Source organism: Aethalodelphis obliquidens, unplaced genomic scaffold (assembly GCF_003676395.1).
Source record: "Aethalodelphis obliquidens isolate GAN/ISIS:26980383/991018 unplaced genomic scaffold, ASM367639v1 scaffold118, whole genome shotgun sequence".
Classification (NCBI taxonomy): domain Eukaryota; kingdom Metazoa; phylum Chordata; class Mammalia; order Artiodactyla; family Delphinidae; genus Aethalodelphis; species Aethalodelphis obliquidens.
Genome location: NW_020838062.1, coordinates 122682 through 148702, shown reverse-complemented (window position 1 = coordinate 148702; position 26021 = coordinate 122682). Strand labels below are relative to the sequence as shown.

Sequence of the window (26021 nt, the reverse complement as noted above, 5' to 3'; positions counted from 1 at the left end):
CCTGGTCCGGGAAGATCCCACATGCCGCGGAGCAACTAAACCCGTGCGCCACAACTACTGAGCCCACGTGCCACAACTACTGAAGCCCGTGCACCTAGAGCCCGTGCTTTGCAACAAGAGAAGCCACTGCAGTGAGAAGCTCACGCACTGCAACGAAGAGCAGCCCCCGCTCGCCGCAACTAGAGAAAGCCCGCACGCAGCAACGAAGACCCAACGCAGCCAAAAAAAAAAGATCTTTGGATGGGGAGATGTTTCTGGATTATCTGGGTGTGTTCAATGGAATCACAAGGTTCCTAGTAAGTGAAAGAGGGAGTAAGAAAAATGGGTCAGAGTAAGATGTCATAACGGAAGCAGAGTCAGGGAGTGAGGGCTGGGAGAGATTGAAATTTGAAGATGCTTTGTCGCTGGCCTTGAAGACAGAGGAAGGGGCCATGAGCCAAGGGATGGGAGAGGCCTCTAGAAACTGGAAGAGGCCAGGAGGCCAGCTCTCCCCTAGAACCTTCTGGAGGAAAGCAGCCCTGCCCACACCGTGATTTTAACCAAGTGAGACCCATTTTGGACTCTGGCCTCGGAAATGGTTAGATAATAAACGTGTATTGTTTTAAGCCACAAAGTGTGTGGTACTTAGTTACAGTAGCAATAGGAAAGTGCTACAGAGTCTGAAGGAAAAAAGGGAAAGTAAAGCCATGGATGAAACTATTTTAGAAAGAGCACCAAACCAGGTGAAAGAGAACCTCGGGGAAATGAAAGTTTATTTAGCAAGTGCTCCAGGGGAACCCGGATGCGAATACAAGGGGAAATCCACTCAGATCTTTACCTCTCCTTGAACAATCCAATTTATTCCAAACAGGTTACAGAATTAGCTGTGTGGAGAGAAACAAGAAGTGAACAGAAGGGAGAACAGGCTGGTGAAGGGTCCTGGAATCATGACGGAAGAGGAGTGGACGATCGATCAACCTGGAGAAAAGAAGATGAGAGTCCACAGCTTAGGCCAGAGCTGTCACGGGCAAGTGCACGCAGAGGACAGGACCGGGGCTGGTGGGTAGACATTTCAGAGAGAAGTGCAGCTCAAAGGGAAACTTCCACACAACTGGCACTGCCTGAGCCTGGAGCAGGCTGCCACTGGAAGCCGGGGGAGCATGTCCTTAGAGGTATTCCGATAGAAACCCAACCTGGAGAGGGGAGTCCTGCACCGCGCCGGGCAGAGGACTTGGGAACTGATGGGCCCCTCCGTGATCCTGGCGGTGTCAGGTGCCTTCTGCAGCTTTCGGAAAGTCAGGGCAGTCAGTGCTCTTCTGTCTGGATTTGACAGAAAGACAGAAAGTAGCGTCCGTCCAGGGACCTCTCAGCTCCCCGACACCTGCAGCATCAGAGAGGACACACAGAACGCACGAAGCCTGAAGTGTGTGTCCATGGCTCTCACTCCCAACCCATTCCTCAGCGCTCAGGGGAATTAAAAGCAAAGGTTAACCATGTGCCTTAAAGGCTGTGGCACCATGACGAATGGATTGGCCACTGCATTCTGGGAGGGCAGGTGAACGCCAAGGCCAGAGGAGCTTCCCTGTGGTGAGGATGGAGGACCACGGAACTTCAAGGCTGCTGCGCCAGTGGGACAAGCCAGATGCCAGCCCTGGGCCGGCTTCCCCCTCATTTCAACATATTTGGGTCACCAGCCAGGGTCACCTCCTTTTCCCCAAGTTAAGTTCACAGCCGAGAGGGTCAGGCAGGGAGGCTGGAGAACGTACCAGAGTCTAGAGGAGGCGACTAGGCTGCTCAGACCTGACTTGCCTCGGTTCCTTGAACAGCCCACGAAATCACGCCTCCTGAGAGAGGAGGGGCCTGGGCGGGGCCAGCCCTTGCCCTCTGGGCGCACAGGCGAAGTCTCTCTCACCGGGCTGACAGCATGGCCTCCCTCCTGCTTGGCCTTTCCCTCCCCCACTTTCAACCTGCCCTGACTGATCTCCTTAGAAGAACCCCACCTTGAATACCAGACAAAGCCTGGCGTGCTTCTGGAAGATGCACCTGTCACCTGCTGGAGATTTGGAAGTCACAAAACCCCGCGTCTCCTCGCCCGAGGGCTGCGTGCCTCCCCTCCCCTCTCTAGACCTCCCTCCTGATTTCTTCTCACCTAGAAAATGCTTCCAAACCCCCTTCCCTAGGAAGGCCAGCATGGCCGAAATACGTGATAAGCCAGCTGCTTGGCTGGTTTACGTCAATCTGACATCGAAGGTCTGCGAGGTATAATTTTCCCTTTCTTTTTTCCCCTTCTTCGAGCAAACACAATTTCCAGTCCCAGCCATGACATCTTGCTGGCTGCCTGTCCACGTAGTTCACTGACAGCCTGCAGAGAGCCCCTTCTGAGGAAAACCTGCCCTCCACAGCGGGCTGCAGCCCTGGCTTCACTTCTGCTCTTCTCAATGGCCTGGACGGGGCAGGGGCAAGTGAGGAAGCGTTGGGAACCTGGCTTCCGTGGCCTCTGTCACTTCACTGGACCCTGAGCAAGGCCCCTCACCTCTCAGAGCCCGTTTCCAGGCTGAGAGAAGGGCAGTCATCCACACGAAGCTGTTGTCAACACACTACGACGACACCTCCACCGTCTTCCACTGTCCGCACCCCAGGACTCACACGTAGGGCGCCTCGCGTGGGCCACGGTCTGTGGCAAGTACACAGAGCTCAGCCTCCTGTGGAACAGGATGCTACCGCCTGCATTTACAGAAGAGGCAACTGAACTCAGAGACATGGAGTAACCTGCCCAAGATCTCAGAGCGATGCAATGGGGGGAGCCCAGGGCTCCCCACTACCACCTCTCGAACAGCAGGCTTGCCTCAAACCTGCTTTACCAAAGACCATGGTCACGCAGAAACCCAGGGATGAGTCCCCGTACGTGGCCCCCACTGGCCCGGCCCCAGTGAAGCTTCCGGGACGGGGGTCCTCGCTCCTGCCTGGCCTCCCTGAGAGAGGCCTTTTCATGAGGCAAGCCACTTCCCCACGGTCACCACCTCTTCCTGCTCTGAGGCCTCACTGAGGGCATCCCACGTCCAGCCTGCCACACTCACAGCTGCCAGGCCCGGAGCCCAGGTCCGCCCCGGGCCCTGCACACCCTGCCCGCAGTAGAGCTGTCTAACACACATCCATGAAGCCAGCTAGGTAGCCCCAGGTGGGTTCACGCCACTGAGTGCACTTTGCTTTTCAAATATGGTCAAGGGTGCATTAACCACACGATGCCAGAGCAAGGAAGAAAGAAGGGGAGAAGGTTAGCAGCTAATTTTATGGATTCGTGTATGAGGTTTGAAATGATAGAAAATGCACTTCATAGCATGCGTAGTATCACAGCTCCGTTAAGCAGCGAAGGAGAAGGAGAGAAAAAGAGTGACATTCGGTTACTGTTTCTCCTTTAAATCTTCGGGGTTAGCCATCACTGGGGAATGAGGATGCAGGAATTTGTCTACAATTTCTTCTCTGCTAAAATCTGAAATGCTAATGTCATTTAATATAAAAATGAATCCATTCTAATTCACTCTTAGTATGTAGTTTAGCACAGAAGACTTTCTACTGTTACCATATCCATTTTCATTCATTTATTCATTCACTCATTCTTTCATTCATTCAATAAACATGCGCTGAACTCCTATTCTATGCCAGGCCCTGGCTGGGCCCCCGAAGGAGCCGGAAGAAAACAGACACACACCAGGCTCAGGACCCGACCTTGAGCCTTGTGGTCTAGCAGAGGAGACAAGGCAGGGACCTAAATAATTAAGTGGAATGTGGTCACAGTGCCCCGGGAACAGCAGGGCACTAGGCCGGAGGATCTGGAGAGGGACAGAGAACTTACAGCTAGAAAAATCATTTAGGAGGCTTGCCGCACTCCTGGATTCTATGATGACCAGGAAGTGGATCTAAGCCTGCCTGGCAACACAGGCCGGAAAGCGCCTGCTTCTCAGCCTCAGCTTGGCAGACAGCACGGCGTGCAGCCTGGGGCGAGTCCCTGCTTCCCTCTGGGCCGGTTTTCTCAAGTGTGACCTAAGAGCTTTGGACCTCATAAGAACCTATACGCGCGTCCAAGGAGAGGAGCCCGAGCTGAGACCCAGACGTCTGGGCTTCAATCCCTGGCCCTTCCGCCATCTTTTTGTTATTTCCAACCACCCAGCAGCTCCCACCTGCTCAGTCTTTGAGTGGGAACCATGGAGCCTGGGAAGGATGGCTGAACTTACTAGGTGGCCATTCTACTTTCTGTTGTCCTCAGATCTTGAGAATATTAATGGAAGACCCGTGTTCCCAAACTGTCTCCAGGCAAGAGCAATACCAATGCCAGTAATGTCAAAATGTCCAGCAAACAAACACTTCTCTTCCGTCCTCTCTCCCTTCCCATCCCCTTTACAAGGTACAAAACAAAATACGCCAGAAGGGATGAAATACAGCTCAAGCGAGCTGAAAGGTAAATTAAGCGGAATGCAGGAGCCCTCTTGAGGGCCATTATGACTGGCCACTCTTGGGGTTTCCTGGATACCACCGGGAACCAAGGCCCCTCTTGAGCAGCTCTGTGCACTGGGCTGGAAGCCTCTGAGTGGAGAGGGCTGTGGACCCGGAAAGAGCCGAGTTCACCTTCTACCACTCTTGTGGACACTTCCAAAGGGTCGGTAGTATTGCTACCCACCCCCATACTGACCTCAATTTGAGGAGCAATGGTGCCTCGAGACTCCTCCTGGGGGCTCACTCCCTGTATTCATTTCCTAGGGCTGCCATACAAATTGCTGCAAACCAGGTGCCTTAAAGCGACAGAAATGTATTCTCTCATGTTACGGAGGCAAAAGTCCCAAATCGAGGTGTCAGCGGGACCACACTCTGGGGTAGAATCTGCCCCATGGCACTCTCCTAGCTTTGGGCAGCTGTCAGCAGTCCTTGGCTTTCCTTGTCTGTAGTCGCATTGCTCCAGTTTCTGCCTCCGTTTTCACATTGCCTTCTTCTCTGTGTGTCTCTCCTCTGCTGTCTCATAAAGACCCTTGTCGTTGGACGTAGGCCCCATCCTAAATCCAGGATGGTCTCATGTTGAGATCCTTAAACTAATTACATCTGCAAAGACACTTTTTGCAAATGAGATCACAGTCACAGGTTCTGGGCAGACGTATCTTTTTGTGGGGGGACAGCACTCAATGCACTATAACCCCCTCAGAGCTCTTGTATTTTTGAGAGCCAAGTGGCAGCACTCAGACAAAGAGAGATTCTGCCCTGGGCAACTGGTGCTCTCATCAGTTCTGTTGGATAAGAGCATTCTGGAAGACTCAGCTCACAAGACCCCTTCCAATAGAGTCCCCTTCCATGGACTCTAGCGTCAGTCTCCCTGAGTTTGCATCCTGGCTCTACCACTTCCTAGCTGCTGTGTGACCCTAGGCAAATCACTTTACCTCTCTGTTCCTTAGTTTCCTCATCTGTAAAATAGGGATAATTGACAGTGCCTACCTCGTGGGAAGAGTAAGGCTCTATAAGTGTTTCCTCTTATTTCCAGTATCCTGCTGTGAGCACTACCGAGGCAAGCTCCTATCATCACACCCATGTTCCCAGAAGCAGAATCATAACCGGAACATAGAACTGGAAGCAGTCCTACAGACTATGGATTCTCCAGTAGCCTCAGTCAATTGAAAAAGGGAGGCTCCCAGGATGCAACTGACTCGACATTTACATGGACGCTCTTTTATACTGGAAATCATGATAATGAGACTTTTTTTTTAAAGCAGAGGAGCCAGAATTTAGGCCATCGAGGAAATGTCTCCCTTCAAAGTTGTCCCTTGAGAGGCTCTACACGCTTTCTTGTAGCTGCTGTTGTTCAGACCCTGTGGGGCTGTAGAGGTGGCCCTTGGAGACTGTGAAGTATACCACCCTTTGTAGCCCAATCCAGCCTTTCCTGGTTTAACCATCCACCTTTCTCCATATTCTCTCAGAAAGTCTTTTGGGTTACTGATAATCAGTAATTATCCTCCAGTGATACAGAGGTGTGATACAGAGGTGTTCTAGGACTGGCTCCAGTGATACAGAGGTGTTCTGGGACTGGCTGGTCAGCTCTAAAGGCAGACTCTCAAGACAAGTCCCACAGATGCTATGAGCACGGAGTACCCACTTACAGCTCCTCATGGGGGTTTTGATGATGGTGAGCCTGTGGCCACTTTCTAGTACTGCCACATCCCTTACCTCATTTTATCCTGAACAAGCCTGTGGCTGGATGCTTTACCATCCCTTTACTAATGACGTAATGAAGGACTGGAGAGGGTGACCAGCTTTCCCAAGGTCACACAGCTAGTCCATGGCAAAGGGGAGAGTTGAACATAGACTTTCTGCCTCCAAATTTGTCAATCTTTCCATCACCCCAGGATGAACACAAATGAGTCACATTACTTTAGAGGAATTTCTTACATGTTTAAAATAATTTTCTAATTGTCTACTTTGTCCTTATTCCCAGTCTGAATTGGGGGAAAATGGGGATCGGTCTGCTCTGTGCTGCGGGCTGAGCCTGGCACTTTGCTTTGCAATCAACAGCTGTGTGTGCACATGTCGAGATGCTGGCGCAGTCTGGTGCCACTGGCCTTTAAGACGTCCTAGTCTTTGCGGTCCCAGGTGCCCCTCTGTTCATGTGTAAACAACAAACAAAAAAACAAACAAAAAAACTTAGTATTAAAGAATTACTGTTACATTTTGAAAAAAAAATCCGTTTTGCAAAAAAAGAAAAAAACCATAGTGATAACAGAAGAGAGAACGTTGGCCTCAGAGGGATTTTGTGAATCCCGGTCTTTCCTAGGATTAGCGATTGGAAGTGTTCTCCACTGGGGCTATGCAGGGGTACCTTTGAGCTGTCCTACAAATAACAGCACTGGCCCAGGAATGAGGTGGCACTCAGAGTCCTTCCAGCCAAGTAAATGGGCCTGGGTGGGTCGCTAGCGGAAGATGCTAAGAGCAGGTGGCTATAGAGGTGGACATGTGATTCCCGAGGCTGTACCAAGGCTGCTCGTCACAATGGCTGTATGAAACTGGAACAAAACGAGAGAGGGAGGGAGGCAAGTGGGGGACAAGGGCATTTTCTTATTCTATGTAGAAAAATAGGCCATTTTAGGATGGAAGGAGGCCAGAAAGCGCACTGAGAGCTGCCTCCTCTTTTCTGAGCCCTGAGCTCTGGCACAGTGTCATTTTCCTCCCGACACCTGTCGAAACATTTTTAAAAGCAAAACAGCCGTTCCCACTAGTGACTCCTATTATTGCCTTTGGTGAATTTCCTGCGCTGGAACCATCCTCTCTGGGAGGGGACGGTGGTGCCTTTCCTCCACGGGGCCCCAGCCGCAGGGCATTTCTGTCCTCTCCTGAATTTCCAGGGGCTGAAGTTCTCACTCCCCGGCAAGCCATGCCTGCCATTCTTCATCCCATTTCAAAATAAAATCCGAGTCCCTGGATCATCAGAAGGGAAATCTTTGGTCCCAGGAGGATCTAGGGCCTTCACATATCCTTCTCTGCAGGAAAACTCCACCTCATCCCAGAGGGAGAAGGTACCTAAGCCTCCCTGGGAGTTTCATTTTCCCATGAGGCTTTGCTGCTAACTTGGAGAAAACTCCTGGGCCCCAAATGAAGTTGGCCATTTCTGCTCTATTTCCCCCGAGGCTCTGGTCTCAGCTGTGAGAATCAAATCAAACCAGTCCTTGTGAGGAGTCTAGAATTTCCTACACTTTGCATTTGAGAAGACTGCTGGACTCCCGTGTTGCCCTGTGCAGACTCTCATCGTCCTTGCCAACCCCGGTGGACAGAGGGAGGCCTCTGAGGAGACAGCCACGGTCTCAGTGTCACTAGTCTGCTCAGAATACAGGAGAGGGCCTCATGGGAGCGGCTGCCCAGTAAGCAAATATTGGTTGAACGAATGAGGAAAAATGTAGCCAAGTAACATTTAAAAGGGTGTCCAAGTGAAAATAAACAAAGAGCTAAGAGGGAATTGGGTCAGCCGATCTATCAGTCTCTGCCAGCACGTGGCCCTCACAGCCAGGCCCTGGGCCTCTCCGCACAGCCCCAGCCTGTCCCCATCCCAACCACACTGGCCCAGTCCACACAGATGAGCTTCTGCCTCAGGTTCCCTGCTGAGTACGTCAGCCCTCGCTGGACCTGGAGCCCTGCACTGAGCCCCAGTGTGCTGGGATCGGGTCCTGTCTCCCTGCCTGGCTTCTGTCTGGTCCCTCCACAGAGGTGACAGACAGCCCCTCTCCCCACCAGCTGCCGCCGACTTTTGCTGCGAAAGTTTCCGCGTCTGGCAATATACCTCCAAGCCCAGACTTCGAGGGTCGCCAGGCTCCCACTGCCACGCTGACCCGCAAGATGAGCCCCACCTCAGAGGCCAGTACCTGCAGAAGCCATACCCACGTTGCCTCACCACTCTGACTGCCGGGCCTTCTCAGTCCCAGCTGTCTCCTTGTCTCCAGCAGGCTACCCTGCTAAGGACACGGCCTAGCCCGCCACTGAGCCCCACCCAGGATTCTGCCCAGGGACACACAGAGGACATAGCACTAAGTGTTAAGTGGGAGCTGTGCCGAGTTCATCCCTGTGTCAGCTGCAACAGGGCACCTGTCACCAAACCTTCCTCATTGGCCCCCATCACCACCAATCACATTGGTCACAGGCAGCTCTTCCTGGAAGAGACACAGTTTTCCTTACACACCAATGACATCCCAGTGGCCAGCTTTCACCAGAGCACTAAGTGAGATCATCACAAACTGACCTCATGTCAACACATCCTTAGGAACAGCCGCTACGTCTAGCCACTGGGGCCTCTCTGAACTGCTTTCCTCAGGGCCCGCGTCTCAGGGTAGCCTCGTGGGCAAGGCTTCACTGCGAAAGCGTACTTTGGCACTTCTAGATACAAGTTCCCTTGACTGGGACCCAAGAAAAGCCCATCTGTGCCGCAGTACTTTCTATGGTGGTAGGACAAATACCACTAGTCCGCTAATGAGCCTTTATGGAGTACCCACCACGTGTCCCACCCTGGGCCTGGCCCTTCGCATTCACGCCCCGGAAACACTCCACGGAAGGGTGAAGTGATTGGCCCAGGGTCACAAGTCACTAGTAAGCGGGGAAGAAGCAGGGTTATGACCCAGGTCTCTCTCACTCAGAAGCCTTAGCTCTCATCGCCACCTCGATTATCTCCCCGTCCTTGGCCCGGCTCGACCTGTCTGAATCAGAAGCTTCAAAGCAACACGGGAAGATGGGGTCCTTGATGAGCAACCTGTGGGTCTGTCTGTAGGTAGGCGAGCATGAGGCAGCTACTTAGGATCCAAACCTAGATACGCTGCTAGCAGGGGCCCCGTTTCTCTGCTTCCTCAACAGACTGAGCTCCTTGAAGGTAGCTACAGAGTCTGAGCCACGATACACTGTAGCACCGAGTACGAGGCTTGAGATAGTGGTGTTTTGGGCGGGATCCATGATCGGCACCATGAGAGGGCTGAAGGGCTACAGGGACGCAGAGGTAAAACGATCCTACCAAGCTGAGGGTCCAGAGCTGGGACTTGAAATATAGGTTTGTTTGTTTTAAATTGAGGTATAGTTTATTTACAATATTGTGATAGTTTCATGTGTAGAGCAAAGTGATTCAGGTATCTATATCTGAATCTGAATCTATGTAATCTCTCTATAGATAGATTCAGACATATTGATAGATACAGATATAGATTTTTTTTCAGATTCCTTTCCCTTATAGGTTATTACAAGATACTGAATATAGTCCTGTGCTATACAGTAGGACCTTGTCATTTATCTATTTAATATATAGGAGTGTGTATCTGTTAATCCCTAACTCGTAATTTATCCCTCCCCCCTTTCCCCTTTGGTAACCGTAAGTTTGTTTTCTATGGTTGGTGAGTCTATTGAAATAAATGTTTGATTTTAGACAGGTGAATCTAAGGGGGAAGATGTGCCAGGTAAAGGGATGGGCATAAGCTAAGTCATGAAGTCAAAGCAGAGGCTCAGAGAGTCTTAGGGTAACAGCAAAGACTAAATCTGGCTGGAGCACAGGGAGTGTGGAAGGGATGAGATGAAAAGTTGGAGGGCAGGTTGGGGCCAAATTGCGCACGACAGAGTCACAGTGTTCACAGCCACTGATGGCGGAGCAGCTGCGATGGTCACGTGCTGGGCCAGATGCTCTGTATTTATCATTATTATTTAAATTTTTATTAGAGAACAGCTGATCTACAATGTTGAGTTACTTTCTGCTGTACAGCAAAGTGTATCAGTTACACATACACATATATCCACTCTGTTTTAGATTCTCTTCGATCCTCACAACAGCTCCATGATGCATTATTAGACATATGAAAAAACAGAGGCTCAGAAGGAAAAGTATAGTAAGGTCACGTATAAGATAGAGCTGGCATTCGAAGTCAGATCTGCTTAGATCTAAAGCCCAGCATCTTCTCCCCTGTTCTCCACTGAACAGATGAACTAGGGAAGGCTTTGAATGTCAGGTGGAGGAGGGCCTGCTCCTGGGAGGTGATGGAAGGCAGGGCAGTAGGTTGAAAGAGTGAAATCTGAGAAGGGAAAGACTCTCAGCTTTTCGTGGTAGCAACTATTCTAACTGCTCTATCACTCGGGCAGCATCTTGGATCCTGGGTTTCATGAGGATGAAGAGGATATGAGGAAACCTTCTAGAAGTCAAACCCCGCAGCAAGGCTAACAGGAGTCAAGGTGAAGTTTCTGTAGACCTGTTTCTTTCATGGTCTGGTAGCAGCCAAATGGAAGAAAAAACATAAGCCCTTCATAAATGGTTTGCAATGGTCAACAATGAGTTTCCTGTGTATTTAAATCAGGCCCATTGGAAATATGGAAATTTTCATCTAAATACTTTGATCCTTCCGATTGGGAGGTTCTTTGAGAAACTGTCCTGAGTCTGTGGCCTTCTGTTTATTTGATCTCCGGGCTGGCTGGGCTGGGGAGACTCACCCTAGAATTGTCTCCGCCGAGGCCTAGAGGACTGTTGCATAGGAGCCCGTGGCTCTCCCTCCAGAACTCATGCTATTTGACCACAACGCTGGCCTGTTCTCTAGCAAAGGCTAGGCTAGAGTAGACCTGAGCTGCAGATGGGCCTGCTGTTCAAAAGGCTGGGCCTACAGCAACGCCGAAGTTCCTACCGGCAAAGGCCCAGTGCCGTGTGAGAAACCTCTGGAACGCATGATCAATGTGCACCAGACAGCAGGCTGCCTCACACTAGAAGGGGCTGCAGAGGGTGTCTAGGCCACATGGTACAGATGCGGAAAGTGAGAGCATCTGGGCAGGGCAGCAGGCTCCCACAGGCCTCAGAGTGTGTTCAAGCTGCTCTCTGGCCTAAAGCCCGGGGCTCAGAAGTTCTTAAGAACGATTTGACAAGTTCCAAAAGACTTCTTTTGGATGAGTTGTTTTGAGTTCAAATCACCTCAGGACGGAACTGCCGCCTATTTGCTCTTTTGACTTTCTTTGGCTTCCTCACCTAATAACATAAACAATAATAGTAAGACAGCTGACAGCGGCTTGCATATGCATTTTCCCCTGGACTCCTCACAACAGCCCTATGAGGTTGATGGAGCGGAGATTTTTAAGCCCGTTTATACCAAGGAGAAAACTGAGGCTCCAAGGAGATGAGAAACTCATCCAAGTCAAGCAAGTGGTGGAACTGAAACTTGAATCGAGTAATTCTATTCCAAGCCCAGCACTCTTTCCCCTCCCATGGCCTCCTCCGGGAGCGGTACCAGGGAAGCGGTTTTCTGCAAAAGCAAATCGTGGTCTTTCCCAAGCTGCGCTCAGTTGAGATAAGGTATTTGCATGTGACCTTGTCCCCTCCGCAGCCCCTAGAGATCACACCCCCAGCCACCTGGGGCCCAGCACAACCGCTCTAAGTCCCAGCCAAGGCCTCACTCCATCCGAGATCACCTGCGGACTTGAGCTGGCTCTTCCACCCCTCCCTCTGTGGCAGAAAAGACTCACATGCAAATGAAGTGGGACATTCGTATTTGCATTGGGGGAGATCAAATCAAACATGATGACCACATCCACTAAATATTCCAGGCATTTCCTTTCCCGTTTTCCTGCCTGTCACCCATTCAATCTGGTGTAAAAGGGCCATGCAAGAATGCGATAAATATTTTTTCCTTCCTAAACTGGCATTTAGCATGAAGAGAGAAGGACTGGGGTCAGAGAGTTAACTGTTGAAATATTTGCTTTCACTGGGCCAAGTATATGTGGGAAGGAGCTGGGGTCGTTCGGGATCGAGGTATCACTGGAGGGGAAATGTAGGCGCGATGTTCAAGGCAGGCTGAGTCCCAAATCCATGGCCGGGACACGTACCATCTTTGCTGTGCTTCAGGCTACTCAGAGGCAGATGGGCCAAGAGGTGGACACGCTTTGTGAAGAAATAGGTTTGTGCCTAGTTGCTGCTTGGCTGCTTAAAAGCGTGTTACTTTTCTTACGTGGAATTTGTCTCGAAGGACGGTGAACGGGTGTCTGCTTAGGACTTGTGGAAAGGCTGACCAGCAGTACGCGCGAGGCAGGCGCGGGCAGGACCCGCATGAAACCCTCAACTGGGCTGGCAGGAGGCCACCTCCGACCCTGACCAGAAGGCCTGTCAGCTCCCTGATCACAGAGCTGGAACACAGGCCTGGAGGCAGGGAGGTTTTGCGTGAGAAGGGAGCTCAGGGATGGGATGAGTCAACGCCCTCAATCTGAGGCCAGAGAGGGGAGGGACTTGTGCAAAACCAAGAGCAAAGCTGGGGCCAGCGCTCAGGCTTCCAGACCCGGGGCCACGGTGCTTCCTGTGCTCCAGGCCACCCCCCACCATGTGGGCCACAGAGCTCAGGGGTGGACAAGCTACCTTCTTTCTCTCTTGCTGCTTGTCCCGAGGGGAGCCCCCTCCCAGGGCTTAGGAGAAAGAAAGTGGTGGCACGGATGACAATGTCCCCAGCAAAGAGGAGCTCTGAGTAGATCTAGGACCTGTTTGCAATAGAAACAGGAGAAGCGCCACCTCCCGACAAGCCCTTTCCCACTGGACTGGACCTTCCTTCTCAGATATGCTCCGTTCAAAGTTCACCAACTCTGCACGTGACTCCTGGGGCCTAGCTCAGCCAGGCTTTTCTGTGGGTCTGATGGACATAGAAAGCAGCAGCCTTCTAGAGGACGGGGCAGACAAGTTGCACTTAGAATGTGGTTTTTGAGTGAGTGACTGACAAACTGGGCCTATCATCCCGGTGTGTGTGTGTGTGTGTGTGTGTGTGTGTGTGTGTGTGCGCGCGCGCAGGGCTATCACTCCTGCCACCCCCCATCTAACTGATGAGGAAACCGGGGCACAGAGGGCTGCCCACGGTCACACAGCCAGCATGTGGCAGAGCTAGGACTCGAAACCAGGTCTTCAGCCTCTCTTATCCCCCAGTCTTTTCATTATAAACAGTGTAGCCTAGGAGCTAGGAGGCCGGCCCTAGAATCAGAGACCTGGGTTCAAATCCCAGTTCTACTACTTTACTTACCTGATATGGTGACTGTGACCATTAAATGAACCAATATATGGTCATACTCCATGCTTAACACAAGTCCCAAAAGACCTTTCTCACCTAGAAAGGCAACAGGAAGTCTGGCTACTCTGTGCTAGACCACGAGCTGGGGGGATGGGCGGCATAGCTCTTGGCACCTTTGCCTGACCCTGCTTGGGCCAGTCCACGTGTACACCGGTAAGGAGCAGATCAATGACATTTCCTGGGCCTCTCTACTCACTATCCACATCCAACCTTTTGTTTTTCTTTTCTGTCCCTTCCATGATGGAGGGAACTCTCCCCCCTCCCCTCAGCCCTGGGTGTAAAAAGAACACCCGGACCCTCCCTCTGGGTTTGTGGGCACAGAGGACAGAAGCACTTGCAGTGGAGGGACACTGCCCCCACCCCGCCCATGTACTCGGTCACATTCGGTCCACCCTCATCGAGTGACTGTGATTGCAGGCGAGCCCCAACACCAGGCTCCGTCAGGACACGGAGAGTAAGACCTTCCCGGCTTGGCTGGCCCCACAGCTTTCCCCTGGATATTCTCATTTTAGTTCCATAATCATGCCTGGCAAGAGTTATCACCCCATTTGATAGAAGAAGGAAAGGAGGCTCTTGGAGGGATACGATTTGTCTGTCCATACTCACAGGGCCGTAAGTAGCCCGGCTGGGATTTGAATTCAGGTCTCTCTGTGCCCTAAGCCCATGTCCCTTTGGCTCTCCAGGGGCTGGACAGGAAGAGGTTTATAAGGAACTCTTTTTCTCCCAAAGGGGATCTGGGCCAGACCAGAGGAAGCAAGGGGCCTGGGCTTCTCACCTGGAAGACTCCGTGGCTGAGCTGACGAAAGAGCTACATGGAACCACGTGGCTGTGAGGTTAAATCCATGACTGCCTCTTACTAGCAGTCTGCTCAATTCAAGGCAGGCCTTGGCAGCAGTAGTCCTGGCTGGCAGTGTGCATGTGGTCAAGAGAGCATGCCCCAGAACTCCATCCCCTTATGGCCCTTACTATCCTAAACTCCCATTACCCATTGTTATGGGCTGAACTGTGTCCCCCACTTTCCCTACGTTGAAGTCCAATACCTCAGAATGTGACTGGATTTGGAGATAGGGTGTTTAAAAGGGCAATTAGGTCAAAATGAAGTCATTACGGGGAGCCCTAATCCAATATGACTGGTGTCCTTATAAAAAGAAGAGATTAAGACACAGACGTGTAGAGGAAAGATCACGTGAAGACACGGGGAGAAGGCCATCTATGAGACAAGGAGAGAGGGCTAGAACAGATCTTTTCCTGACAGGCCTCAGAAGGAACCAACTCTGCAAGCACCTTGATTTTGGACTTCCAGCCTCCAGAAGCAGGAGACAATAAGTTTCTGTTGTTCAAGCCACCCAGTCTGTGGTACCTTATTACGGCAATCCTAGCAAATGAATGTACCCACTTATAGAGCTCTATGCCCCCTGCTGGATCATGAGCTCCTTGAAGCCAGGAGCCCAGCACCAGCCCAGTGCCTGGTGCCCAGTGGATGGTCAGTTAAGAGTCACTGAAGGGGCTTCCCTGGTGGCGCAGTGCTTAAGAACCCGCCTGCCGATGCAGGGGACACGGGTTCAAGCCCTGGTCTGGGAGGATCCCACATGCCACGGAGGAACTAAGCCCGTACGACACAACTACTGAGCCTGCACTCTAGAACCCGCGAGCCACAACTACTGAGCCCGTGCACCTAGAGCCCGTGCTCCACAGCAAGAGAAGCCACCGCAATGAGAAGCCCGCGCACCACAACGAAGAGTAGCCCCCGCTCGCCGCAGCTAAAGAAAGCCCACGCACAGCAACAAAGACCCAGTGCAGCCAAAAATAAATAATAAATAAATAAAGAGTCGCTGAAGGCAACGTTGCCTGGGGTGGGCGGGAGCATATCAGACTGGGAGGCAGGCTCCCCATTCCTCTCAGGACAGGTCTGGGGGGTCTGCCTGCTGCGCCTCCCTCCCTCGATCTTCGGCAGTCAGAGGGGGTCTCCTTCATGGAAGAGGGTGTGAGCATCTGCAGCAAGGAGCCTGGTAGCCCGTGCTCCTGGAGACTCCAGGTTGCTCTCGGAAATACTCTGTGCCGGTTCTCTTCTCCATACAGCATGGGGTGAGGGCCTTGACAATCAGGTTCTGGTACCTGAGCGTCCCGTGTACCCGTAAGTCTGGGATGTCTGAAGCATGACGATTTGGGGAAAGGGGTGGTCGAGATCTTGGAAGTTAGGTAGGAAGTAGAATGTTAGGGTGAGGAGGGCCCTGAACACCAGGCCTCGGCTGGGACTTCGTTCTGAAGCCAGGGGAGAGCCAGGCCTTCGGAGCGGGAGGCATGACTTCACAGTGGGAGGAATGTCCTTCACAGTGGGGATAGCCTGGAGCAAGGGAGACAAGAGAGTGGGCTTTGCCAGCACCCACGTGCGATGTAAGTAGTCTGAACCCCAGAAGCCAAATTGTGAGTGATGGCTGAGGGAGTGAGGCGTTTCTAACTGGGCAGCTGGGGCTATGGTAGGCTTCCTGGCCATGACCTGAAACTGTCCAGCCCTGTGTGCTCCCCAAGGTCAGAGGAACTTCCATTGTCTCCACAGAGTCCACCACCAAGCTCAATCCGAGGGCCCAGCATAGAATCAAGAGTCTCTCAGGAGAGGTTTGTGGACCAAATTAATTTGCAGAAGAAGGAAGGAATGCTAAGTTTCTGTTTTAACCCTGTAGAACGACCTTCCGTCCCCCAAAAGATGCAGGGAATGAAAAGTGGGGAGACTTCATTGTGAAAACCAGCTAATATTTAAACTCTAAACTTCAGAGGTACTCACGGAAGTCAGTTCCTGAGAGCAAAGGGGAGCTGCAACTTCCAAAGGGCAGTAGCCCTCTGATTTCCACAGACATGCAGAAGAGGAGAGTCCAGATCTACAGTGAACCAGCTCCATCCAGCAGCATTAATCATCGATGATGCCTTTGCATCTGTTTTGGTCTAACAATACAGGAAGAAAAGGTCTTTCCAGGGTCAAAGAAAATGCTGTGTTCAGTGTCACCCTTTGTTTATCTCCGAGCTCCTTTCTGTGAAAGTTCTGCAAAGTCCTCAGGGGCATGCAGGACAGCCCCATCCCCTGGGAAGAACAAAGGGCTTGTCTGTGAGTCCTTGGGCCTGCTGCCTGGGTATATATACTCTGACATACAAATGACATCCCATGCCACAGGTGAGATGGCCGATCAGTAAGAGAGGACTTGAAGCTCTTCTGGAATTCGTCCTCAGTAAAGCTGTCAAAACCTTCAAAGACTGGGGTCCACAGCGGGGAGTGGTTAGCACAGGTTGGTGGTAGGGCTGCGAGTAAAACGCAGAGAGCTTGACTCCTGGGCCCAGGCTCCTCGCACTGGACCATCCGGCCTACTTCTCAGGCTAGACCCACAAGTCCCACCAGTCTGACCATCATGATAGAATTGTCTGGTCAAGTCAATGACAATTAATTTGGCTAATTTCTTTTCTGATCCCAATGATCACTTGTTTGCATTGGCCAGGAAATGAGTTTAAATGGACTGGTTGTTCAAATAGGTCCTTGACGACGGTTGGGCATAGAGGGCTTTGTAATTTAGGGTCCGGGGTTGTCTGTCACAGTTAACGGTACATCAAAGAGCAACGGATTAAGAATAGGCCTAACTGGTCCATCCAGACAACGGAATACTATTCAGGAATAAAAAGAAATGAGCTATCAAGCCATGGAAAGACATGGAGGAACCTTAAATGCATATTGCTAAGTGAAAGAAGCCAGTCTGAAAAGGCTACATGTTGTATGGTTCAATATATATGACATTCTGGAAAAGGTAAAACTATGAAGACAAAAAAAAACAGAGAAAGATCCAAGGTTGCCAGGAGTTTGAGGGTAAGTGGGGAGTGACGGGGGTGGAACACAGGGGATATTCAGGGCAGAGAAACTACTCCATGTGGTACTGTAATGGTGGATGCATGACGTTATGCATTTACTGAAAACCATAAAACTGTACAACACAAACGGTGACCCGAATGTAAACTATGGATTTGAGTTAATGACACCATATCAATATTGGTTCATCAATTGCAACAAATGCACCACACCAATGCAAGATGTTAATAACAGGGGAAACTGAGGGAGTATATGGGAACTCTCTGTACTTTCTGCTCCATTTCTCTGTAAACCTAAAACTCCCCCAAAAGTCTATTAATTAATAAAAATAAACATTGATAGAATAGGCCTAAGTGTCCAGATATGGGAGGAAACAGCGCGGGGCTGGAAAGCTTCTGTTCCATAGCAGACAAATAGGCAAATGCCTGGTAGACTCTGAAACCGTGGCTAAAAGTCTTCACCAACACATGAGGGTAAACACTGGACAATTTGGTCCTGTATCTAAGTACTTAGGAATCACTTTTTATAGGCATTATGTAGTCATGCTTTTGGTGATAATGCTGTGTGCAGCTGAACAATAGCCCCAGAGCATATGAAAATGGAAAAAGCAAAACAAACTAGAAACTCAGAGGATAGTTGTCATTTTTTATATCAAAAGACTTCAAAATTTTCCCTTTCAATCTAGACCAACTGCATTACATCCTACGATTTTCTCACTGAAGACAGAGAATGTGGTTACATACCAAGAAGTGGAACTCTTTAGCCTCTCATTGTTCTTCTCCAGCCTTGGTTTTTGTGCTAAGTCCTTGAGTGCCTAAGATCTGGAGCAAATAAACAGATATGGCAATAAAAACATAAAAGAACGCAGGAGACAAACACTACTGGGTTGACCTTATATGTACAATTGACAATTATGGAACATAGCACTTAGACTGAATTCTACACACAGTTCAAGGTACTTCAGCATAAGTATCATTAACTCTGGCTTTTGTTGAGTGAGATCCCTGGAGGTGGGACCACTTTCAGATAGTTCAAGAGGTCCCTCTAAAACACATTCTTTTCACAAGAGAGAAGACTTGGTATTACAGAGATGGCAATTCTTCCAAAATTGATCCATAAATTCATTTCAATTTCAATAAAAATTCTAATAGATTTCTTCATCAAACTTGACAATCTGACAATAAAATTTACATGGAAGAGCAAAGGGGCAAGGATATGAAAAAAACACTCACGAAGAAGAAGAAAAGAATGAGCAGGGGATCATGCTACCAGACAGCAACATTTCTTATGAGCCTACAGTAATAAAACTATGTGGTATGAGCATAGGGGCAAAGTAAATCAGACCACTGAAACAGAACAGAAAGCTCAGATGTAGGGAACCTTCGTATATGACAATGATAGAACAGCAGAGAGGCAGGGAATGGATAGACTGTTTAATAAATAGTGCTTAGATGATTGGATAGCCATGTGAAAAAAAAGGAAATCCCTATACAAAAATAAGTTCCAGGTGAATTATAAAGCAATATGTAAAAATAAAACATTAAAACACTAAAAGAAAATAAAGGAGACTATATTTATGATAAGGTAGGACTCCTTAAGAGAAAAACACAAGCCATACCATAAAATATTAACAAATTTGACTTCTTTTAATTAAAACATTTATAGAACAAAGACAACATGAAGTTCAAAGATACCTACAGACTGCGAGAAGATATTTGCAACAGATATAAGTGGCAAATATTCGCATTTATAACATCGTAAAACATTCTCAGGTCAAAAAGTAAAAGACAAACAACCCAACTAAAATGGAGAAAAACAAAACAAACAAACAACAAAAAACCATGATCAGGCACTGCATAGAGGATGAGACCTGAAAGACCATTCAAGATACGAAAAGCTAGTCAACTCCCTACTTATCAGGGAAATACAAACTGAAGCAAGAAGACACCTTTGATGCCCATCTATTTGGCAAAAGAGCAAAGTCTAACAGTATCAGGAATGTTGTGGACATACACTGTTGCTGCAAGCACAAGCTTGGCCTGACTGCTTTGGAGACCCCTCTGATGATGCTTCGTAGACAGTTGCTTCAACGATTACTTACAGCGGAGCTCAGATAGCTCACTTTAGACCTTTGCTCTTTTCTAAACTAAGTACTGAACACTAAACATTTCTCTATAAGCGCTATTTTAGCTGCACTCCACAAATTTTGTAATGTCATGTCTTCATTTCCATTTAGTTCAAAACATTTTCTAATTTATCTTGAAATGGGTTATTTAGAAATGTGTCGTTTAATAACCATATATTGAAATAACCAAGAAAGTGAGAAGATGACCCACAGAATGGGAGAAAATATTTGCAAACCATACACCTGATAAGGGACTTGTATCTAGATATATATAAAGAACTCTTTAAAAAAATGTTATTGAAGTATAGTCGATTTACAATGTTGTATCTAATTTCTGCTGTACAGCAAAGTGACTCAGTTATACAAATATATATATATATACATATATATTCCATTCATATTCTTTTCCATTATGGTTTATCACAGGATATTGAATAGAGTTTCCTGTGCTATACAGTAGGACCTTGTTGGTTATCACTTCTATATATAATAGTTTGCATCTGCTAATCCCAAACTCCCACTACATCCCTCCCCCACCCTCCCTCCCCATTGGCAACCACAAGTCTGCTCTCTATATCTGTGAGTCTGTTTCTGTTTTGTAGATAGGCTCACTTGTGTTGTATTTTAGATTCCACATTTAAGTGCTATCCTATGGTATTTGTCTTTCTCTGTCTGACTTACTTCACTTAGTATGATAATCTCTAGGTCCATCCATGTTGCTGCAAAAGGCATTATTTCCTTCTTCTAATGGCTGAGTAATATTCCATTGTACATATATACCACATCTTCTCATAAAAAACTCTTACAACTCAACAATAAAAAGACAAACAAAAAAATACAATGTTTAATGTTATTCCCAAAGAAAATGTTTCCTAACTGAACTCTCCTGTCAAACAAAATTGTTCTATTTAATAATGCTTATCACCTATTATACAGATGCCCTGTGACAAAAATAATCTTTTGAGATGAGGTAAAAACCTCAATAGTATCTCTCCTTCTCATTTTTTTTCTCATTTATCTGCAATCCTTTATCACAAAGTAAAACAAACAAGAAAAATACTAAATATACTGAGCACATGTTCAAATAATTTCGACTCCTGACAGTTACTTGGCATTGACATGATACTTCCATGGGTCTGATTGGCTCAGATTAAATATTTCATACCCAAATTTGGCTTCCTTCTCTATTTGACCACAGCCTTACATGGTGACACAGCTTTTTGTTCCAGCATCAATCCTGAAAAATACGGTGGCCCATCTGGTTAGAGCAATGTGGACTGCAGATGCAGTCTGTCCAGGGCTCAGCTAGCAGCCCAACCACACTGTACCTGTGAGTCGCGGGGGTCACCTCACCATTCCTGGAAGGCCAGTGGAGTAAATGACAAGAGAGCAGGAAAGGAGTCAGTGAGGACTCAAAGCTATGTTAACCAAGAACACCAGATTTCCCAGGACAGGAGCACTTCCAATAGTTGGCTTCATTGACCCGGCTCTAAATACATCTGTTCTTATCAGACTATGGTCTAGAATTGTAACTTTAGGGCTAGGAGATCTCAGATACAGCCAGAATCACCTTTCCTTATTTGGTATACTTGCTCTCCCCTGCCTACTTCCCATCAGGAGCTGATTGGCGGTGAAGTCCCTAAGATGAAAGAAAAGTCGGCTAGGAAGTGGAGTCTGGGAGTAGCCAGGACAAAGCTGGGGAGGTCAAGCATCTGTGACATGCCACTGAGTCTCTCTGAACCTTCAATTCCTCGTCTATCAAATGTGCATCTCATACCCACCCTGCCACACCGGATATGAGGATTCAGTGTCAGAATGCACAGAAAGAGCCCCTAAAGCCTCTGGCACAGAGCCAGCCCTTATGCTGATTAAGAGTCGACCCCTGGGGCTTATGGGAAGGGGATCCTGGGTAGCCATCCCAAGACGGGAAATAGCTCCAGAGCTGAGCCCTCAGTCAGCACAGCTTCCTCCACGCCACACAGGACGACAGCTTGGAGAACGGGCCCCATGGATGGGTGGTCACACAGCTTGCCCTAGTTGAAAGTCAGCATCTTCTGAGTGCACAGGACCATATGACAACATGTTCACTGGGTACTTTGGGGGAAGCAGCTGCCGGGCAAAAGAATCATCCAGCAAGTCCTCTCAAAACCCCAATTCAGGGACTTCCCTGGTGGCACAGTGGTTAAGAATCTGCCTGCCAATGCAGGGCCCATGGGTTCGAGCCCTGGTCTGGGAAGATCCCACATGCCGCGGAGCAACTAAGCCCGTGTGCCACAACTACTGAGCCTGCGCTCTAGAGCCCCGAGCCACAACTACTGAAGCCCATACGCCACAACTACTGAAGCCTGCGTGCCTAGAGCCTACGCTCCGCAACAAGAGAAGCCACCGCAATGAGAAGCCTGCGCACTGCAATGAAGAGAAGCCCCCACTCGCCGCAACTAGAGAAAGCCCATGCGCAGCAAAGAAGATCCAATGCAGCCAAAAATAAATAAATAAAATAAATTAAAAAAAAAAAAAAAACCCAATTCAACCTAGAATAGATGCTATGCAAGGCCACTGCAGGGTACTGCTTAATTGAGGTGACTCTTCTCCTCACCACTCTTTCCACCTTCATCCGGTATCTTTTAGTTAATTGTCAAAAGGTTGTGCTCTTTGCAGCACCTGCTGTTCCAGTGGCTGCTACAGCTGGGACTTTGAGGCTGCCTGACAATTTCCTAATTCTGATCCTAAGTTGAGGACACTGCCAGAGCAACACAGGAGTGGCAGAATATCTAGGGTAACCGTGTCATGCCACGTTGACTTCTGTGGCTTGCTCAGTACATTCTGGATTTATTATCCTCTTTAGCTGCTGTGACCTTGAGGAAAAGCCATCTGAACTGTAGTGTAAGTATAGCTCACTTAAGAAGGGGGATCTGCTCTACATCTATTAAATGATGTCTTTCAAACTGAAATGAGTGTCTTTGGAGTGACACTGTCTTGGATTACCCTTTTGAATTATCCATGCTCCTTCCTTTAACACAATGGAAGGCTGGCATCACCATCACACCTCATTCTGGGGAGTTGGGCAGAGATAGTTAGAAGGAATTTTTATTAATATCTGTGAATGGGTACTCTAAAAATAAAGGAAATGCTTTTTAAAAAAATAACTGCATTGAGACAATGCCTACTTTCACAGAGCTTAACACGTGTTGCCATCATCTGTTTGATGGCATCTATCCTTAAAATCAATTTGTAAGTATGTATTGAGTATCTGCCATATGTGAAAGAGAACATTCCACACTTTAAACACAGAAGCTTAAGTAATCATAGAAGACGTGATGCTGTCACCTGAGTAAGAAGAGTACAAGAAATGGAGAGGGAACTTGAATTTCTGTGTACCTACTATGTGCCAAGCTCTATGCTAGGTTCTCTCTCTCTCTCTCTCTCTCTCTATACACACACACACACACACACACACACACACACACACACACATATTTATAGTTACATGTCTATAATTTTAATTTTCTTAAGAACCATAGAAAATAGGTGTTATTAGCTCCTTTTAATAATGAAGAAAGTTGAAGTGGGTAGATATTAAGCAGGTTATACATGGCCATACAAGCAGTATGAGATACAGGCAGGATTCAATCCCAGTCTATCTGACTCCAATGACTGTGTTCTTTTTACTATACTGCGTTGATATCTAAAAATATGGTTCTTCAGATCTGGGGCAGGAAATGTCCATGATGATCCTGGATTATCTTACCATACCTAGCAAGGAAGCAAAGACTACTAAAGTCATGTAAAAAGGACTTAAGGAGCCAGTTTAAAGAGGCTCCCAATGGCCAATGCAAGCCTCAATATGAATAAGAACAATGGATTAAAATACATCAAATATGTTTAAATCCATAAATTCATCATTATACTTTTAAAAAAAATCACTCACTGACTTTACTTGCAGATGCTGGCGAACTAGCTCAGTATTTTGAATCAGGCATTTATCTTACCTTCTTATAGAAGCTGTGCCCTCAGATAACCAAGTAGTAGATAAACAGACATATTCCAGCTAACAAATAAAGAAGGAAATATAAACTAAGAATATAACAATTTTGCAATCCTTCATGAATGAATGAATCTAGACTTGATCATCAGTGGCTGACATCAAAAGAGACAACCAGATAATATGTCTGACATAGTCTCACCAAAACCAAAGCAAAAAGCTTCAACATGAATCCGATTAAGCCTCTAAAATCAACTACTAATTTAGAGAAAACACGGAGTCCGAGGGTACTTAGCATACCTATTCAATGTAACGATGGGGATGCAATCAGCAAACTTCAGACTGTGGGAAATGCTACAGGGAAAAGAATACATGTTCTTCACAAAATAAATTGCAAGATGAAGAAAGATCGGGGGGAACCTGCAGGTTAAAGGAGACTAAAAGGCTATATCAGTCAATTACAGTATCTCTTCTTATTTAGGGCTTTATTCAAACAAACAAGAATCCTTTTACCCCAATTGTAAGATAATTGGAAACTGGAACACTGGCTGGATATTCGTTGATTTTAGTGAAGTTTTGTTCATTTTGAGCTGTGATCATTGCATAGTGGATATTTTTAAGAGTCCTAACACTTTAGAAATACACACTGAACTATTTACAGCTGAGGTCTGCAATTTGCTTCAAGATATTACAGAAAGAGGGAAAGTGAATGTGGTATAGCTGAAAGAGTGGCCATGGGTTGATCATTTTTGAGGTTTGGTGATGGGATTAGGGGTATCCTTATATAATTCTATCTGCTTTTGTATGTCTTTTTCATAATGAAATGATATAAAACATATATATGATTTGAAGAGACATACATACAAAATCCCACATCTTGGAATTGATCCTACAGATATACAGTGGAATCACACCATATGCATATGCGAGTCATACAGATTCAAAAGTAGGCACTCAGCATACAGAGAGGGAGAGGGGAGAAAGGTGTGAGAGAGACAGAAAGAGACAGAGACAGAAAGATAGAGGAAAGAGAGTTGAGAGAGACAGAAGACAACAATTGAAATGGTGTAGCAGTTGTGCCTACCATTCTTCTCAATGACCCTGCTCTGCCCTAGAGAGAATGTAAAGTAGATGCTGTGATTCTGTTAATCCCTCAGTAAGTCTCCATCCCCATGTGCCTCTCACAGAGTGAGCATCTCGTTGTGATGCCGGTATTTAAAGATGCATACATGTCATCCAACATGGCTCATAACTACAAGCTCATCTCAACAGGTGCTGAGCCAAAGACCCAGAGATCTACTTCAATACTGGAGGACAAAGGCAAACAGACTCTGCTGGAATGATAAAGATATGGTATGTCGGCCTTCCTAAGGATATGTGTAAAATATTTTTAATATTTAATATACCATTGTCATATTTTAAAAACTGGAGAAATCCCAAATGTTCACTAATAGAGGATTGGTTAAACACAGTGCATCCCCACAATGGAATACTTTACAGAGCCTTGACAGAGAAGAAGGTAGATATTTCCCAACCACTGATAGGAAAAGATGTCCAAGACATAGTGTTACATGGAAAAAGCACGTGGCAGGACAATGCATGTGGTGTGCTTCCATTTTTGTAAATAACAAAAGGAATAAAGATGTACCTATGGACATGTACACACCATTGTTTATTACAGGACATTTCAAGAATACACAGGAAGCTGGCAATAGTAATAGACTCTGATGAGAGGGGATGGGAGTTTAGAGTGGGAGAGTTACTTCCCTTGCACTGTACACTCTTCTATATAGTTTGAAATCTTATCATGTTCATGTATCAATACTGAAACTTTTGCTGAAGTATAACACACGTATAGAAAAGTGCATAGTTCATACCTGTACAGCTCAATGAATGAGCATAAAGTGAACACACCCAAGTAACCACTACCCGGGCCCCCAGATAGAACGTTACCAGTCTCCAGAAGCCCAGTCAGGCCCATCATCTTCCTCCCCTTCCTCCTGAAAGTTAGCACTATTCCTGATTTCTAATACAATCGACTTGAGTCACACAGCGCATGCACTCTTTAGGGTCTGACTTATTTTGATCAACATGATGTTTGTAAGAGTTTCCCATGTTCTTGTTAATTTGTACCGTATTCCATTGTATACATGCACCACAATTTATTTATATATCCACTGCTGATGGGCATTTGGGGTGTTTCTGTTATTTGGCTGGCACTAAATAATGCTCTAATGGACATCCTCGTATGTGTCTTTTGGTGAATACATGCAGTGGAATTACGGGGTAGATTGCTGGGTCATAGGGTCGATGTTTGTTTAGCTTTCCAAAGTGGTTGCATCAGTTCAGCCTTCAGCTAGCAGTGTATGCAAGTTGAATTAACTTTTCAAACAAACAAGAACAAGAACAAAAACAAAACCCTAATTCAATTCATATAAGCATTGTTGATTTGATTGGTATTTCTGTGTTATATTCTGTTTCACTTGTAAAAGTTAAAGACATGGGTCACTACGTTAC

At 47.5% G+C, this 26021-nt stretch overlaps 1 long non-coding RNA gene across 2 annotated transcripts in view; it reads right to left on the bottom strand.

The window, feature by feature from the left end:
• Positions 1-641: 641 nt before the first annotated feature.
• LOC113615468 (uncharacterized) overlaps positions 642-26021 on the bottom strand; it is a 148055-nt gene continuing 122675 nt past the window's right edge. The window contains exons 11-13 of one of the 2 annotated variants that reach the window (XR_003431027.1): positions 18141-18218; positions 1173-1360; positions 642-957 (exon numbers count right to left, since the gene is read on the bottom strand). This is a non-coding gene — a long non-coding RNA (uncharacterized LOC113615468). Of the gene's footprint in view, positions 958-1172; positions 1361-18028; positions 18219-26021 lie in introns of those variants that run through there. The other variant, XR_003431030.1, reaches the window with a different exon arrangement.